At 37.9% G+C, this 19,689-nt stretch overlaps 1 protein-coding gene across 3 annotated transcripts in view; it reads left to right on the top strand.

Moving 5' to 3' along the window:
- Positions 1-19,689, top strand: part of SLC12A7 (solute carrier family 12 member 7) — a 283,362-nt gene that overhangs the window by 934 nt on the left and 262,739 nt on the right. The window lies entirely within an intron of this gene.

Here is a 19,689-nt window from a genome sequence, read left to right as displayed (position 1 = left end):
AGTCTTAATGACTATCTGGGTACCTCTTCCCCGAATAATGCTTATAAGTGCATAAAACAAAAGACATAGAATTATAAAGGAAGCAGTTATATTGAAATAGTCATCAACATTTTTGAAACAGCTCTCATTCCCTAGGTTAAGAATCCTTCATGTAACCTGCCCCTTTCTCAAGGAAAGCTAAGGGATTTATCTGCCCATGAGACTGTAGCATAAATAAGGGACTCTAACCATCCCACCACCTCCCCTTGCCTCCCCCCCCCCCCCCAACTTTTCTTTATTAGCCCAGGCTGCCTGAAAGGAGGCTGTATTTCCACTCAGTGTCCTGGTCTAAAAGAGCTCCTTTTGAAGAAGATGAAATAGTTCAATAATTGCCCTACCAGAGTGTCTTGTCTACAAGCTTAATTGTCCTTTTTTATTAAGTAAGCAATTCAGTACTGTGGAGAAAGGCATTCTTTGGTCTGTTATTATGTTCATCTGTGATAATAGTTGTAGCTCAAACAGATGAGAAGTTAAGGACTGAATATATGAGGGGGGAAGAAATTACTCCTTTCCTATTTTTATTAATCAAACAGTTCAGATCTTTGGAGACATGCATTCTTTAGGACTGAATGTGCTTAAGAAATTTCTCTTTTCCTTCTAATGCAGAGGTTATTAAAGTTCTTTTTGTATGTGTGATATCTTTAAATACATAAAATAAAATATTTAGGATTACAAAGAAAACCAATTACATTGACGTATATCAATTTTTTTTTCTTTTAAATATGTTCCTGAACTCCAGGTCAAGAAACTCAGGTTCTGTAATAATCTCTCTTTAAGCAGAGATGAAAAGATCATTGGTAACACAGTGAATGTAAGATCCTAAATTTAAAACTTCCATCTACCCTCTCATTATATATAAATGAAGTAACTAAGTGAGGCCTTAGGAGGTTAAGGGACTTAGCCAAGATTACATGAATGGTAAATTCCAGAGCAAAGGGTTTGAACTCAATCAAGTTGATTTCAAATACAGGTTCATTCTCTTTCTACTTGTCCTTCCAAATGCTGAACAAAATCTCTTAAAGGCTATTAATCCAGTAGTTTTATGGAGAAGAATTTCCTCCCTAGGAAGTTTGTGTACTTTAGATGGGGGGGGTTAACTTAATTTGGAAAATGTGTCATATAGAAAGTTAACACCTGAGTAGTATTTTGAAAAAAGCTACAGATAACTATTAAGTGGAGTTCAGGAGATAGAGGTTGGTATTAGTCTGAAGAAAAAAATTAATAAAGAGAGTCTTCAAGCTAAAATAAGAAGGGGCCTTTGAGGTCATCTAATTTCATCCCCATCTTTATACAAAGGAGAAAACTGAGGCCCAGGGAGGTGAGTTGCTTGAAGTCTCCCAGATGGTAAATACCAAAGCTGATATTTTTCAAGGGCATTGTTCTTGTGTCCAGACTTGAAACTATTGAAATTTTGCTTGTGATATAGTGCTTCAGGATATAATTATTTAATTGACCTCAGAAGATAAATCTAAGTGAGGAGGAGGGGAGGAAGTGGGACTTGTGATCATTAAAGATTACCAAGTGATAAGGCTATCTATGGTCTGTCTAGTCTTTAGTTTCCTTGAAGGATAGAAGAAATTTTTTTTTATGAACTATGGCAAGTTAATTTAAAACAAAGTATTGATTTTAAAGTTGAATGTGGAAGCATTCCACTTTTCATGAAGCTGTTTCTTATTGGTTATGAGTTCTCTAAGATGATTTCCTGAGTTTCAGTGGTTTATTTAGTCTGGAGACATATATACCATTTGAGGAACTAAGGCAGGACCTTAGATCTAGATTAGAACCAAATTGCCAATTGTAATTTAAATCATGTAAAGCAAATTGATGAGAAGAACGAGAGAGAGAGAGAGAGAGAGAGAGAGAGAGAGAGAGAGAGAGAGAGAGAGAGAGAGAGACAGGCAGTGAGAGACAGACAGACAGACAGAGAGATAGAGAGACAGGAAAAGAGAATGTATGTACAGTAGAGTCAAGTTAACTGCTAGAGCAAGGGCTTAGAGGAAGGAAGAGGGAATGAGGCAAGGGATCTGATAGAGATATGACTGAGACAAAATTCAGTACCTTTCCCCACCTCGTGCCCTACCTTCTCTTCTATAGTAGAGGGCAATCCCAGCCCCTCAGGTTTTACAACCTAGGAGTCACCCTGGACTCCTTAATCTCTCTCACCCCTCCATTTCCAAGCTGTTGCCAAGGCCTTGTTGACTGTGCCTCTGCAGCATCTTTCCTATAACCTCCCTTCTTTCCTCTAACACTCATACCACTCTAGTGCAAGCACTTTTCATCTCACTTTTGCAATATTGCAATAGTTTACTGGTAAGTGGACCTCCTTCAAGCCTCTCCCCATTCCAAATCCATCCTCTATTCAGTCACTAAACTGATTTTCCTACAATGAAGACCGGACCATGTCCCTCCCATTTCTCTCTCCCCACCCCCAACACACTCCATAAACTTCAGTAGTTTCCTGTTGCTTCTTGGAACAAACACAAAATTCTTTTTGGCATTCAAAGTCCTTTCTAATCTAGCCTCTCCTACCTTTCCAGTCCTCTTTCACCTTATTCCCTGACTCTTTGATCCAATGACCTTGGCCTTCTGACTGTTCAGTGAACAATACCCTTTCCAGATTCCAGACATTTTCTTTGATCCCGAGGGCTGGAACACTTTCCCTCCTCCCTGGGTTTAAGTTCTAACTAATATCTACCTTCTACAGTAATATCCCACTACACTAATATCCCACCTTCATGTGTAACCTCTTTTAATTCCAATGCTTTCCCTCTTCTAATCATCTAATTTTTCCCTTATATGGCTTGCAATAGCAATAGCTATTTTTCTTTGTTTGCATGTTGTTTCCCCCATTCATTTGTAAGCTCCTTCAGGGCAAGAACTGTTTTTTGTCTCTTTTTGTATCCTCAGAGTTTAGCATCAGGCCTAACACAAAGTAGGTACTAAACAAGTGTTTATTGATGATTGATTGACCTTAATGTGGAATAGAGGAGATAAGCTGAAGGAAAGAGAGACAGATTTAGGCTCAATGTAGGTAAAAACTTCCTAAGAAAGATAGTTTGACTATCCAAAAGGGGAATGTGTTGCCCACAAATCTGTGGGTTGCTTTTTACCAGAGGCCTTTAAATGAAGGCTAGAGGGCCAACTCATCGTGGTACAAATTGTATCAGGTGGTCTCTGAGATCTTTTGTAATTCTACTCTTTACCTTCAATCTCCATTCATTTATTTATTCATTCAATAAAAATTTATGAAGCATCTACAAGAGATCAAGTACTATTGGCACCAGAGATACAAAGATATGAAGTAGTTCCCGTCTTCAAATAGTTTACATTCTAAGTGGGAGAGGGGCTGGAATGCACGGTTTTGTTTTTGTTTGTCAAGGAGGGGAGGACCCTGGCAACTGGGAGAATTAGATGGTCCTTTAACTGAACTTTAGAGGAAGCTGGGGATTCTGATTCCAAATTGTGGAAAGGAGGATGTACATTCCAAGAATGAGAGAAAACCAGTGCCAAGCCATGCAGGCAATTGATGGGACGGCAAGTACAAACAATACTCAGTAGACCAGTTTGCCTGGAATATAGAGAATCTAAAAGAAATCAGTACTAAACCTGAAAGATAGTTAGGCTAGAACTAGATTATGAAGGACTTTAAATGCCAAAAAAGCACTTTATACTTTATCCTAGAGGCAATAGAGAACTACTGTTGCTTCTTTTTGTTTTAAATTTTTATTTATTTTATTAAGAATTTAAGAAATTAAATAAGCATTTCCATAACATAGAATAGAAAAAAATAGATGATTGAACATGAAACTGCAAATCTATTATGCACAGCTTGCTATTCTTTATAAGTATATAATAAATTTATTATGTAACTTTTTTCTTCCCTCTCCTAATCTAGATATGGCTATTAGACACAAATCTATGTATGTGTGTACATACGTATAAATTCTTGTCTCTACTCAGGTCACCTCTGTAAGCTTCAGCCCATTCCCTGGGCTCCTGGTTTCTTATCTGGAAAAAGGGTCATCTCTAAAACCTCTTCTCTCTGTATCATCTATGAGTATAAAATACCTGTATTTAAAGAGTGGGTCTACAAGAGATCTCAATCTTAAGATGGGCTTCTGCAAACTCTTTTCCAACTCTTCTTTCCCTCACTTTTTGATGCCATGGAGCTTCCAGGTTGTGATATCAGGTTAAATAAACTACTCTCATATGCTCAGTTTTCACCTTTGTTTTTTTGTTTTGTTTTTAGGTTTTTGCAAGGCAATAGGGTTAAGTGGCTTGTCCAAGACCACACAGCTAGGTAATTATTAAGTGTCTGAGGCTGAATTTGAACTCAGGAACTCCTGACTCCAGGGCTGGTGCTCTATCCACTGCACCACCTAGCCACCCCTCACTTTTCCCCTTTGTAAAATGAAGATAATCTATTTAATAATAACTACTCACTCAGTGAAGTGTACAGTAGATAGAGCATGAGGCTTAGGATCAGAAAAATTGTTCTTCATAAATGCTTTAGACATTTATCTAGATGTGTAACTCTGGGCAAATCACTTAACCTTATTTGCCTCAGTTTCCTCATCTTTAAAATGAGCTGGAGTAAAGACTGACAGATTGCTTTCCTTGGAGGGTGGGGGGAGGGAAGTAAGATTGGGGGGGGATTGTAAAACTCAAATAACATCTTTAATAAAAAAAAACAAAAAAATGATAAAAAAAAAATAAAATAAAATGAGCTGGAAAAGACAGTGGCAAACCACTCCAGTATCTTTGCTAAGAAAACCTCAGATGGCATCAGGAAGAATCAGACATGACTGAAATCACTGAACAGCAACAAACCATCTACTCACACCCAACCTCATAAAAATGACAAGGGCAGTCCAATAAAGTAAGCTTGTACTGATCTTAAGGAAAAATTCCTAGGTTTTAATTAGAAAGAGAGGCAGGGTGATTGGCTTTGATTCAGAAAAGACATAGGTTAAAGTCTCTGTTCTCTAACACATATTAGCTGTATGACCTTGAACAAATCATGAAATCTCTGGGTGTTCCAGGTAACTTTCTAACCTAGAAGTTGGGGAACAATTTCCAAACTGCATTAGTAGAAGAAATGTCTTCATGGTGAATTCTAAATCAATGAAATCAGTTCTGTATCCACAATTTTTTTGTACAAATGATAATAATAATAATAATAATAATAATAATAATAATAATAATGAAACAAATCCTTACTGATGGAATTCCTCCATTATTCATCTTTGCTAATGAATAACTTTCTTTTGTCTCTAGAGACCAAAGAGACAAACAAGTGAATTTAGGGATTTAGAAGCAAGTTGTTCATCTAGTACAGACCTGGTGATATAAATTAAGATTTGAGATTTGAGAATTAGGATGGTAACCTGAAGTCCTTGAGTTTATTTTTCCTTTGTCTCTGTCTTGTTCTATGGACACAAAAGGTATGGAAGATGGAAATAAACTTTTCTCATAGAGGATATAAATTAGTTTTTTCATAATTATACATGAAAAACTCCTCATAAATATAAAGTTTTATAAAGGCAAACTCAGCAATATCCAATAAACAGTAATATTCAGTTTAGAACCCCAGTATTTTAGTTCTGAAAGGGTGCTTAGAGATCATGTACCTCAACTCCTTTGTTATGCCTCTGAGGACCCCAAGGACCAGAGAACTAAATGTGTTGTACAATCTATAGCTGCACAAACTATAAATGAGACAGATATATAAGCAATTGAAAAATAGATGTGTTATGGGGGTAAAGCCACTTACAACTGGGGGAATTGGGAAAAACTTCGCTTAAGAGGTGATGCTTGAATTGGGTATTAAAGGATGTTAGGAGTTCTAAGACATGTAATTGTTTAGGGTGTATTGTTTGGGCTTAGAGGGCAGGAGACTGAGATTTGGGTGTGAAGAATAGTTAAAAAAGGTTTCTGTTTAAATAAGTGGATGAATGAATGGATAACTGAGCATTTGTTAGTTGCTTTCTAGGTCCCAGACATCGGGCTGAGCTCTAGGGATATAAATAGCAGAATCAAGACAATCCTTGCTGTCTAAGAGCTCATACTCTAATTGTGAGGAAAAAAAAATCTGAAAGAAAGTTTAGGGTAGGGCAGATAACACAGCCCACAGATCCATAGGTTGCAATTGTAGATGATAGTGATAGTTACCTAGAGCCCCACCAGGTTCCTAAGAACCCTGGCAGGATCCGTGGAACTCTAACAGGTCTGTGGATAGATTTCAAGACATCCTTGTACTTGGATGGGGAAAAATATACAACTTTGTTTTGATTAATCTCTAACTGAAATCTAACATTTCTTTCAATTATCTGAAAATATTATTCTGAGAATAGGTCAAAGGAATCCATGACACAAAAAAAGAAAAAAAATGTTAAGAATTCCTGGCATAGAAATAGGCAGATGATAAGACCTGGTGGTACTTCATTTTACCATAAGTGGTGACTTCCAAGTGGTCTGACATCAAGTAACCCAGATTGGATTTTTGGTGGTACTAGAAAAGGATCGGAAAGGAAGACAAGAAAGGAAGGATATTGGTGTTGGTGGGTTTTCCTGCTGCCCCCAAAAACCAGGATGTCTTTGGAATAGAAAATAAGTGGGGAAGAGTGTCCCAGGCCCCAGTGGCATGTATCACATCCCCTCAATCAATCGATAAACATTTATTAAATACTTCAAGTACAGGTGGATGGCAACAGCTAGATGGTTCATTAGGTAGAGCTCTGGACTTGGAGTGAGGAGGACCTGAGCTCAAATTTGATCACAGTCACTTACTAATTGTGTGATTCTGGGCAAGTCATATCCTCTGTTGCCTCTGGAGAAAGAAATGGTAAATCACTCTAGTATCTTAGTCAAGAAGACTTCATGGATAGTATTGGCATGCTAGGGTCCATGGGGTCACTAAAGAGTCAAATATGACCAACAACAGATGCCAATCTATTATATTAGATTTGGGACACATAAAAACAAAAGCAAAACAGTCCCTGTCCTCCAGAAGTTTATTTTCTAATTGGGAGAGAACATTCATATGTATACTACAAAACACATTCAGGCAGATACTAGGTAATTTTTGTGGGTGAGGCATTGCCCACAAAGGGGCTGGGGCTAGGATTTCTTGCAAAAAGTGGTGCTTAAGCTGAGTCTTGAAAGAAAAATGGAGATTTCTTCAGCCTGGGGTCAGAAGAAGAAGTATTCTAGATATGGGGATAGGCAATGCAAATGCACAGATTTGGGCGTTGAGCTTAGAGACTATTTCCTTTTCTGATTCATTCTATTGTCTAGTACCATTTCATGCATGTATAGTTACAGTTATTAAATTAAATAGAATTGGTGCTGTTCTTTCCTCTCTAAACCATATCAATAATACTTGCCTCCCCTGAGAGGCTAGGAAGACACTTGCTATACAACCTAACCCTGGAAGATGTTGCAAAGAAAAGACTCCTCCTTAGCTCACAATTTTCACCCTATGTAGTTGACAGAATTTTGGAATCTGAGAATTTTAGCTAGAATTCATTCTGAGGGAGATCAATAGAGAGGTGAAAAGAGCAGAAATTTTGGAGTCAGAAGACTCAGGTTCCTTTCCTGTCAATAGCTGTATGACCTCAAATGAGTCAATTAACCCCCTTTGGGCCTCAGTTTCCTCATGTTCAAAATGTTAGACAAGATTGCCCCAAAAGGTTCCTTGCCTTTCCAGATCTAGTAATATATTACCTTCTCTCACCCTTCACTTGCTTCCCTCTGTGAAGATTCTACACAAACATTTTGACATGCTTAACTTTTGTCTTCTCCCTAAATGAACAGAAATGGGAGACCAAATTTTCACCAAAGGGTAAAACTTGTTCTGTCTCATTTCCTAGGTCTCTTCTCCTCTTTACATCTTATTAATCTTTTCCTTATCTCGTTCAAGCCCTCCCCCGCCCCCCAGTGCTTTTCTTTTATCCAAGTCTGCTCTTCAGAAAAGTTCTGAACTCATTAACATCCTAGGGCTGTATGTCATTCTTTTTGCATTTTATCTTGATCTTTGATGATAGAATCACTTTGCAGCTTTATTCATAAAGGAATTTGTGGCACCCAGTAAGCAAAGGTATATATCAGGGCAGTGAATCCTTATCAACATAAAATTCTACCAGGTGGCTCACCTCTGCCATTCATTCTTGGTATAGTGTTTAAGACTTGGGTTGAAATGTATAAACAGGATCAGGTTCTTGGATTCAGTGCATTTCTTTATTCTGGGCTTCACTTGCTCTCTCTTGGCTAACTGAATTCAGCCCAGAAACAAAATTGGGAGTGAGAGAAGAGGGAAATATGGTGGAGGAGGGGTGGTCAAGAAAGGGAAAAGGAGCTGTGCCCATCTAAGATTTAGTCATTGTGTCAGTAGAACATTTCAGCCCTTAAATCTTAAGCACAATTGTGTTCCTCTGGTTCCCTCAGCCCAACCTGTGTACAAAGCATTCATTTAAAAAAAGAATATTTTTCATGATTCAATTAAAAATTAAACATACTTAATTATTGTGCTTTGGTTAGGTAGGGGAAAATCTTTTCCTTGATTGAATAGAAACACAGTTAAATAATGAATTTTTTAAAAAAAGTTGATCACCCAATTACCTGTCATGCTTATTAAATGTTAGCAGAAAAGCCCCATTATTTTGCACTACGAATAAGACAATGTATATTAAGCTAAAACACAAACACTCATACAGAGAAACACAAGAAGTTTTTTGTTATTGTGACTTAAGCTCTCCGGGAATTCCAGAACTGAGTTTATGTACTTTGTCCTGATTTGCCCTTCCATTTCCAGGTATTGTGACATAGTGACTAAGAACAACTTTCTCATTGCTCTGAAAATTTACGGGTCTTTGGAGTTCAGGTTTTGTAACACTGGGGTGCTTTTCTGCCAGCCTGGAAACTTAGAAGGGACTTTCATACCACTGTAAAGGAAGGAAATCCAGCCTGGTTTTCTGATTCGGTTGTTTTGGTTTCTAAAATGGCATTTTCAGTAATAGTTCCTTATGCTGTGAGTTTTTATCTTTTAAAAGTGAACCTTGTACTCATCTTACTGAATTGATTTATTCATTTGTATAAAGAGCATGTCTGGCTGTTCCAATGAGGAATCCTCCATGGACCTTAGATCTATTTTGGAGGGCAAGAACTCCAGAAGCCTGAAGGAACAAGGGTTATAAAAGAGCAGACAAGGAGAGATTCAGACATGCTGCAATAGTCAATGCATTGTACTTTTCATGGGAGGTTGTAACTTAAAAGAATAGTTATTTAAGAGAATACTGAAAAAGTTCAGATGATTGAATGAGTTACTGGGATCAAAAGGAAACCATTAACCAGTGTCCCTTCCAGCTCTACAGTTTCTCCAATTCTATGATGAACTCACATTCTCTAATTCTAGTTAACTTGATCTAGACATATAAACACACCACCTCAGGGCCCTTCTTTGATGGGAACTTCTAGAACTTGAGTTCTGCTGAAAGTGTCCTCCATGTCTGAATACCCTTCCTCTTCACTTCTGCTTCTTATAACTCCCAATTTCCTTAAAAACTCAATTTGAGTTTTGAGGTCTTTTCTGTCCCCCCTCTGTTTAGTGTCTCTTTCTCCTTATTGTTCAGCCATGTCCAATGCTTCATGACCCCTTTGGGGGTTTTCTTGGCAAAGACAATGGAGTGGTTCACCTTTTCCTTCTCTAACTCATTTTATAGTTGAGGAAACTGAGGCCAAGAGGTTTAAGTAACTTGCCCGAGGTCATACAGCTAGTAAGTATCTAAGGTCTGATTTGAACCCAGGTCCTTCTGACTCCAGAGCTGGCATTCTTTCCATTGTGTCACTAGCTGCTCCACCTAAATGATCCTGTATCTATTTTCTATAAACAAGTGTAGGGAAGAGGAAAATCTGATTCACCTGTCCACCTGCTCAACTGATGCAGTAATGAGATGAAGTCATATAAGAAGAGGATGATATGTGGTAAAACGATATCAATACCTGGTGATCCCTTTAGAGGGATTATTCCTAGGAAGTAGTCTCTGATCAAATTAGGAAAGAGCAACAAGGTCACATCTGGTGAGAGGGAGGGAAATTGGGAATGGGGAAAAGAAACTCGAGTTTAATTCCAAAGTCCCAAAGCCTGCTAATTGGGCTATCCCTTGAGAAAACCTGGAAGGGAAATTTCTCTTTCCACTCACTTGTCCCCTATCTGCATCGACCATGTCTTCTAGCAGGGGAACTACTTTCTCTGAAGTAGGTGACCCACCCATCAATCCACTCAAGAGAGTGTGAGGTTCATTTGGAGGAGCAGAGATATACTTGCTAAACAGAGAGACAATCACTCAAGACCAGGAGCCAGACTCAAACAGTGTGACTTTTGGCAGCTGTGGACTTAGAGGAGAGCTAGCACTAGTAAGCTCCAGTGAACTGGCAGGAAAAAACTTCTCTGGGAGAGGACTTCCAACCCACCCAGTCCAGAATGGGTAGTGTGTTGGCTACACACCCTCCCTATATTTGTGCCTTACTACCATTATAAGCAGGTACTCACTCTTCCTATGGATACTGTGTATTTATGGGACAGAGTGCCCCAGTTTTATAGAAGAATAGGAGCTACTATTTTATTTATATCATTTTAATGCTTTTGCAATAGCAATGAGAGGCTCTAAGGTAGGAAACTAGAATTTTTAGGAGTGAATGCCCGAGAACCTTGGAGTAGCAGCTACCATCTGGGGACTCCAACTTCCAGTGTGAATGCAAGTTGGGGAGTAAGTCAGTGAGGTACTATACCTCCATATTTACAGTACATGTTGTCTGATCTCATTAGGCTGTGAGCAGCTTCTGAAGGTCAGGGGCTTATCCAGCTTTTGTATTTGTGTTGCCGGTGCCACAGGGGCTGGGTGGAACACACAGCTAATTAAATTGTATTGATTGGAGGGGGGGGGTTGTTCAGAAATATTCACTTTTAGGGCATGTTATCTCTTTATCTTTAAAGCAGTTGCTTTAAAAACCTACATATGCAAAAAGGATTATATTAATGTATGAACATCAACTTGGATGAAAAGAAATATTAGTCTGAACCTTTCTTTCCTAGATGGACTAACAGTGGATATAGATGGTTAAGTCTAATTGGATTCTCAACCTTGGTTGGATTCTTCTCTTAGGCTTCTATCATGTAGCCTCTAAAGATGACAACGAGAGGGGTTATTATTCTTCCCAATGCTTTTCCTTGGTGTTATCATAGAATCTTAGACCAAGAGGCCATCTTGTCCAACATTTTGTTTGTTTGTTTTTATGTAGATTATTATACTTAGAATCATAGGGGCAAAATAAAAAACCCCGGGTTTAGGTGGTTTAGAAGATAGGTATCAGAATTCTGCCTTTTTTTTTTATACTTGCTTTTGGGTGGCCTTGGGGAGATCATTTCACTTTACCCTAGTTGTATAATGAGATCATTGGACTGTAATAATTTTTAGGGCCCCTTCCAACTCTAGGTCTATGATCTTATGGATTTGGCAGTATCTTAAAGATCTAGGCAGCATCTTAAAGACCATCCAATCTAAGCTGTTCATTTTTCTTTTCAAATCTCTTTTACACAATTATTTCCTTTGAGGCTTACACAAAACCCAGTGATATAGGGAGACAGATAGTTATCATCTCCACTTCACAGATAGGGAAATTGAGACAGATAGATTAAATGATTTATTTTTGGCAATTATTGGTATATCTAATATCAGAACTGGGATCTTCTGCCTGATAGCTCAGGGCTTCTTCTACAATGCAATGTCTTTTTATGCTACTTTTAAGGCATCAAAGAACTATTTATTGTCCTGTCTGCTGAAGTTGCCAAATGTAGGAAAGAAATTCAGGAAGCTGCTACAAAAAAGGAAATTATCTCCTCTAACAGTGTACTCGAATGCAAGTATACTTTAGATATAATTCAGTTGTTTCTCTTTTAAAAAATACAATAGTTTTTAAAAGTTTATATTTATTTAGTGTTAAAGTCAGTTTTCTTATAACAAACTGTATTAAACAGGTAGTGAAAGCATCATTTCCCATTTTACAGATAGAGAAAATTGAGACTCTCTGAGATCAAAGTGACCTGCCCAAGATTACTTGTGACTCATATGGACCTCAAACTCAGGTTTCTTGATTCTATACCCAATCCTCAGCTGGCTGTTACATTTGTAGGCCCTGTTTTTTTCCTTTTCTTAATGAATTAATTCAACTAATTGACACCTATATTCCAATCTCAACATAACTTTTTATTCATCCTTTTTACACTTTCTCAGTTGAACAGCACCTGGGCATTGGCCCAAGAGTTTGGGAGTGGGAAGTATAAAGAGGTGAATTCCAGACCAGTTGATGTAAGACAGCAGCGGACAGACTCAAATCAAATATACAATTAACTCCACAGTTGCCAAAATGCATAACTTTTAACCAGGCATTGCTGGTCATTCACTGGGAATTATTAGGGATTCTTTTGACTTAGAGACACTGGAAAAATTATTGATTTACTAAGGTGTGATGAACCAAAAACATTCAAGAACCTCTGAGTTAACCTATAAATTTCCATCATCACCATGACAAAGTATGTTGTCCTCTTCCACATACATTCTTCCCTGTGACTTCATTTTCCCCTTCAAACCTGTCCTGTTAACACTGGGTGGAAATTTTTTTGAGGGAAAAAAGATGCACAAGGAAACGGGATTTGAAAGCATTGACCTTAAAACATCATGCAATCCACAGTGATTTCTTTAAAAATTTTAGTTGTTTCAGTCTTGAAAAAAATAATCAATTGATTAATTCTGATTGTTTTTCCCTACTACAAAGAAATTAATGGAAAGAAAAAAGAAAACATTAGTTGAGTATCTTTTCTAAAAAAGAATGCAGTGTTATTAAGCAAAAAGAGAATTGTAGATTATTAGAGCAGCAAGGAAACTTGGAAGTCATACTATTCCAACTCTTCATTTTACAGATTTGGAAACTGAGATCCTGACTGGTAAAGAGATGTGACCAAGTACACTTAACCACTTAATGCTAGGATCAGAACCCATTACATTAATATTAATTCTAGCCAACATTAGTTTTAGATAGTTCAAATAAATGTTACAGTAGTTATCTTTTTTTATTATCTGTCTGTATTTTAAATTTTACTGGGGTCCTTAATGTAATCAGTGTTAATAAAGACTGATCAAATGTAGGTGAATTAATATTTTAATAAATATATTTCATTATCATCTGTTTGCTTTGTAATCCTTTGTAATTAATTTCATGTGTCTAAAAACAGTGTTCTGAGAAGGGGGGTTTATAGCCTTCAAACTGCCAGAGGGGTGTCTGACACAGAAAAGTGTAAGGACCTCTGCTTTATACCCATTTTCAGGAACTTAACCAGGGGATTGGTATGGTATATTAGATATCATTGCAATAATTGGATATATGTTAGACCAGTAAATCTAGACATTAAATAAGTAGACTAGAAGGAAGAAAGGAAAGTTAGAATTAGAAATCTTAGAAAGCCTGGAAAATACACAAGGTCAGAGAAAGTCCAGAGAGTCTTTAATTTATAGTTGTGTATAAGAGGGTGTATAAGATAGGCAGGAAAAATATATCTAAGAACAATCTAAGAAAATATATCAGTCCAGGGGAAAGAGAAGGGAATAAATATTTATATTTATGCCTTCTAGGTGCCAAAGCATTTTGCCAAGTACTTTACAAATTTTATCTCTTTTGATCCTTAGAGCAACCCTACAAAGTGGGTGCTTTATTATCTCCATTATATAGTTCAAGAAGCTTCCTAAAGTCACCCAGCCAGTATGTTTCTACAATTTAATTTGAACTTGATTTGAACTTGGATCTTTCCTACACTAGGCCCAATGATCTATCCCCTGTGCCATCGAGCTTCTTTGAAGTTTGAAGTGAAAGGACAGGCTGGAACTCCAGGACCATAAAGCAAGATTGATGCAAAGTCCGACATCTGGAGTGTCAGGCTAGTCTGCTGACAAGGCAATCAGCAAAGATCTGAATGGGCAGGAACTAAGTGGATCCAACCAACATGCATTAGTCACATGTTCAGCTGGCTGCCAAATTCACAGAGGTTAAGCAATGAATATCATCCTAAAGTCTTCTTTAGACACAGGAAGGTAGGGCCACCAGGTTAATTATAATCAGGGACCAGGTTGAGGGAAGGAGGGAAGGAGACCAAGACACCATTGCTTCTCCGGTGAGAGACTAGATTACAAGGAGTAAGAACCCAGCAACTGGGAAACTAGGTCACTAAGACCCGAACAGTATGGGCAAGAAGAATAAATTATTCAGTGTAGAACCAGACTGCTGAAACTGTCAGCTTCCTTTAATCCTCCCTCCATTGTCCCCAATATAAACATACCTTCTTGTAAAACCATGATTGGTTCTACACCCAGGGCCAGGGCTGAACAGCAGGGGATTAAGTAGGTACATCTGTCAGGCTGAGAGGGATGAAGGGGCAGAGAGTCAGGTGAGTCTCAGGTGAATTTGCTATTTCTAGAACTGGTGCTTTTTACACTATACTATTAAGTTTCCCCAAGACTTTTATGCACTTCATTTGTTCAGTTCTACATTTTGTACTAACTCCTTCCCTTTTGCTGTCCAGGGTCCAGAGGTTGAACCACATTGAAACCAGAATAAATCTTTTGTTCTTTTTCTCCTTCTTGGTTAGTCAAACTTCCCAATAAATGGGATATACCCACTATTTGTTTTTGATTCCCATTCTTCCCTCTTTTCAGTTTCCTGAAGTTTGGTTTTTATCAGGAAATTGCTTTCACTGTAAGTTACCAGTGACATCTTTATTGTAAAATCCTTATCTCTTTGCTACATCTGTTGCCATTGATCACTCCTTTTTTTAACTTTGCTCTGTTTTTGTCTACATTACACTGATTATCTTCCTGTATTTCTTCCTCCTTGTCTTTAATGTGAATGTTTGCCAAACAACAGTCTTTAGCTCTTGCCCAATGTCACATAGCTAGAAAGTGTCAGGTATCTGAGGTCAAATTTGAACTCAGGTCCCCCTGACTTCAGGACTGGTGTCCTGTCCACTGTACCACCTAGCTGTCACTTAACTCTGATTGTCTCACATCCAGGGCCATCTCCACTTGACCTGATTCATATCTAACCACTGGACCCAGATGGCTCTGGAGGAGAAAGTGAGCCTGATGACTAAGCATAGCACCCCTCCCTCAAGCCTAATTCACTTGCTTGTCATGGCATCACTTCCCTGATGCCATGGTCCTCTTTGAGAATGTAGGGCAAACATCATCATCATCATCATCATCATCATCATCATCATCATCATCATCATCATTACTTTAGTTCTATGTCTTCTCCAGACACAACTCCCCCATTTTTCAAGACTTCTATTATCTTTGTGCTGATAATCTCAATTCTGCCTTGTAGTTGTATCCCCTGAACCTCAATTCTGCATTGTAGTTGCATCCCCCTCCTCAGTTCTAGTTCCTTAATCCAAATGCCTACTGGAGCTTTCTGAAGTCATATTAAACTACTCACCAGGTCATTTGAAGATTATAAATTACAGAGTTCATGGGTAGAGGGGAATTCCTTCATGGGGCTCTCCCACAGTAATGACAACACAGGTGTGGTAAAAAATAACAAAAACATAATAAATATTGTTTTAATCAGGTGTCTCTACTGATCAAAAAGTTCCAATGGCTCCCTATTTATCAGAGAAAACAATCAAGATTTTCCCAGTGTTTAATTTTTAATGCCTTTCATACTTCCAGTCACCCAGTTACCTATGGCCTAAGAGTTGACTCTTCCTACCTTATCATATACAATCAAGCACTGAGCTGTCTTCTGTGACATCTCTTCAATTGATCCCACTGTTTTCACTCACATGTATGTTACTCTCCTTAAGGCCTTCAACATCCTCCTCCCTAGACACAGTTCTCTGTGAAAGCCCCTATGATCATTTAATGATATACCATCATTATAAAATTTGCTAATATTTTCATCTTTATTAGTCATCTTAACTAAACTGTAATGTTTCATGAGGTTTTAGAACACATTTTTATAATTTTCTTTTCTTCATTGTAGCCGATGCATTAAATGATTGATGACATTGCTTCTTGGAAAACCTTCCATAGACAGCTAATCCCTTGGTGGTACAGTGGATGACTCTAGAATCAGGAAGTTTGGAGTTCAAATCCAGACCCAGACACTAGGTCACTAGCTTTGTGACCCTGGGCAAGTCACTTAGTCTTGTTATTCTCAATTTCCTTAGCTAGAAAATGGAGAAGGAAATCTCAAACCACTCCAACATCTTTGCTAGGAAATCCCTAAATGAGATTACAGAGAGTTGGACACGACTGAATAATAGCATTTTCAAAATACTAGGGTTACATTTGGTAGAAAGATCTTTTCTGTATTATAATATTTGTAGCAATTATAGATACAATTCTCCACTGGGCTGATTCTCCACAGGGGTTGATTTTCCAGATGTCAACCATGGAGGCTGGGCTGGTGGTCCAAGGACAGTACTATTTCTTTGGATCCTGGAAGGTCTCCACTGAATTCTCAAGGAGGTGTGAATTGACCTACCTTGCATATTTTGCCTCCTGTCACTCCCTCATAATGTCATAATACCTCAATTTAACTAGTCCCATTGCCACAGTTATTGCTCCCATGAATGATGGCTTCCAGGTCTGGGGTGGGAATAGTTTTGGTGGTCTGGAGGACACTGCTATTCTCCAGGCTCTTATGCATGTCGCTAGAAATTAGCTATCAGCATTACTGGTGTTGAAGATGGTGGGTCTGTTTTGCATGGGATGACACCTCTATTATGATTTTAGGAAACATTGTGGAAGTTGAGGTGTTCAACATCTTGTATTGTCTTCATTTAAAGGTGTTACGGCACTCATGTGGCACTCTTGTGGCACTTGCACCTCTGGTCATTGCTTTGGGTACCCTTCTGCTTCATTTAGTACTTGCTATATTTCAATCACTGCGCTAGGACTAGGGATATAAAGACAGTTTTTGCTATTAAGATTGGACTGAGATGGCTTCTGGACTGAGCCTTGAAGGAAACTAGAGATTCCAAAGACTGGAGATGAGAAGGGGATGGATGCAGTCTAGGTAAGGGGTACATAGTCTCTGCAAAAGTAAAGAGATGAGAGGTGGTATATTGTGCTCAGGCAGCAGTAAATATGCCATTTTGAGTGGATCATGCTTGCAGAATCATGGTACTATACCATACTGTCTAATGGGATTCCTAAGAATGGATGGACAACTTACCTGTATTAGTTATAAGATATGCAGCACTCTAGAGTTTTGAATAGATGTTGCACTTCATTAGGTTGTTGTGGAAATTAAATAAGAAAAAGTTTGTTAAAGGACTTTGCAAAACTTATGGTACTTTACAAAGTGAGCACCAAAGTGTCCTTTCTATTGAACAAAACATCTCCCCTGAGGGAAGGTGGCAAAGAGCCAACCTGGGCATCTTCAATCTGTGCCAGCTACTCCTCCTTTCTGCCACTAGCCGTAAGTCCAAAACCGATGTAAAGATTCCCCAGGTCCAAGAGGAGCAACCTTCTCTCTGACATCAAACCTTTTATCTCTTGCTTTGCTTAAACCTTGAGGGAAGAGGAAAAGGAAGACTGATTTCTTTCTCTTGCTGTGCAGATGCAATTTTCCTCTTCTTTCCTACTTAATCTCCACTCTTCAGAAGGGGTGAGCTGGGGTTCCCATCTGACCCTCTGACTATGTGCTTCCCCATGCTGCTTTTCCTTCAAGTCACACTTCCAGCCTCCTTTGAGAAGAGAAGATATAAATAGAGAGTCAGCTTTGTGACAGGAAGAACAAGGGTTATATTCAAGGAACCAGATTTCCAGTCCCTCCCTGACTTTGCTGCTTCCTAGTTCTTTTACCTTGGACAAGTCAATTTCTTAATCTCTGTTTCTTTGCTTTTAAAATGAGAGAATTATCTAATCTTTAAATTTCCTTCTACATTTTACTATATTTTTTTGTGTTTTTGTATCTGACAGTGTCTAGAAAGAACATAAACCTACTCAATCCAAAGGTTGAAATTCAGCATATCTTAATGTGTCAGGATCTCTTTTTTTTTGCTGTTGCCTGCCTATCCATTTTTTAGTTTGTTTTTATTACATTTCAGCACCTCAACCAAAGCCAGTACCCAGAGTACAGACAAAATGAAAATAAGATGATTTTGTTACATAGTAAGAGGGTCAAATCCCAATATATCAAATGCCACAGGGCATCCACATTATTTATTGTACTGAAATTTTGATCAAATAAGCACATTACTAGTAATGATATTCTCACTTTGCTGAACTTGGAGGTAAAATAGATTTGACAGGAAATGAATGGACTGACACTCAGCTTCTGGTTCTGAATTCTGTATGGGAAAGAGGGAAATTTCATATAAACACCTGCAAATTTTGTCCTTGCCTCTGCCAATCCAAGCTTACTGTCTTGTTTAATTGAATTATTTGGGAGTCGAGTTATCTTTTTTAGTTAATTGGGATGTTTGAAGCAGCAAGGAGAGGCAATTGTTTCTCAGTAGTAATATTTAAATTTTTTGAGCTTTAAGCTTTATTCATGTCAAGCTATTTGAGTCTTGAAACACTTCCATGAGACAAGTACTACAAATATTATTATTCAAAGTTAAATGATTTGCCTGTTATTAGACAAGTACTAAGTATCAGAAGCAGGCATAACTGCCTATTTTAGTGATTTAAAATATATCCAGAACCAGAGACATTAGTATCCATCCTAAAATTAGTTCTCTAAGACATATTCAAATAAGATGGAGAGATGAGGACTCAGGACCCAGTTCCAATCAGAGATAAACAGAAATTCCAAAACACTAGGAAATGGTTAGGTAGAGAATAGAATGGAGTCAAGCTCCAATAACATAGAGCTAGAACAACTAGGAAATTCTTTTGTAATTATTCTTTTATTTTATATTCTGAAAGTGCTGTCACTGCCCTCTAAATTTTGATATACTAAACAATGTTCCAATCACCTCATCCTTGTTACAACTCTGGTCAGTGGAACTCCAAGTTCAGCACTCCTTTATCTGTATGATGCTGCCTCATTAGCAATGATAAAACCATGGAGAATTATAAAAGAAGATATCTATCTGTTCTTTCCTTGACAGAGAAATGGATATTTTAATCATGGAATGACTATTGCGTGAAAAGTGACCTTTCTTTGTAGAGGATTATTCAATCTACAGAATTTATCGTAACCAGATATACAAATCCTTCTTTTGGCCATCCATTAGGAGAGGGTAATAACCTTATCAAACAAAACCCTCTATTAAAATGAGATTTTCTGAAGTATCTTTCTTCTAGTATTTCTGATATTAAAGAAGGAAATTATTGGATTTTTAAAATGAGATGGGGACAGAGTAGGTTATCTGGGGATTTTGTGAGTTCCTGTTATAACTTCAACAGTCTTGACAACCACTATTTACAGCCAAATGTGAAAAAAAAATAAGCCTATGATGATAACAGTCATTAAACAAACCTAGCTATTTGTTACCTACCTATCCCTGACTCACCAACAGTAACTACAGGATTTTATTGTTTCCTTATTTCTAACTTCAATTTTTGGTTTCTGCTTTCTCACTTCATTTTT

This window comes from Macrotis lagotis, chromosome X (genome assembly GCF_037893015.1).
Source record: "Macrotis lagotis isolate mMagLag1 chromosome X, bilby.v1.9.chrom.fasta, whole genome shotgun sequence".
NCBI lineage: Eukaryota > Metazoa > Chordata > Mammalia > Peramelemorphia > Peramelidae > Macrotis > Macrotis lagotis.
The sequence above is the reverse complement of the archived record's forward strand: the minus strand, read 5'-3'. Positions and strand labels throughout refer to the sequence as shown.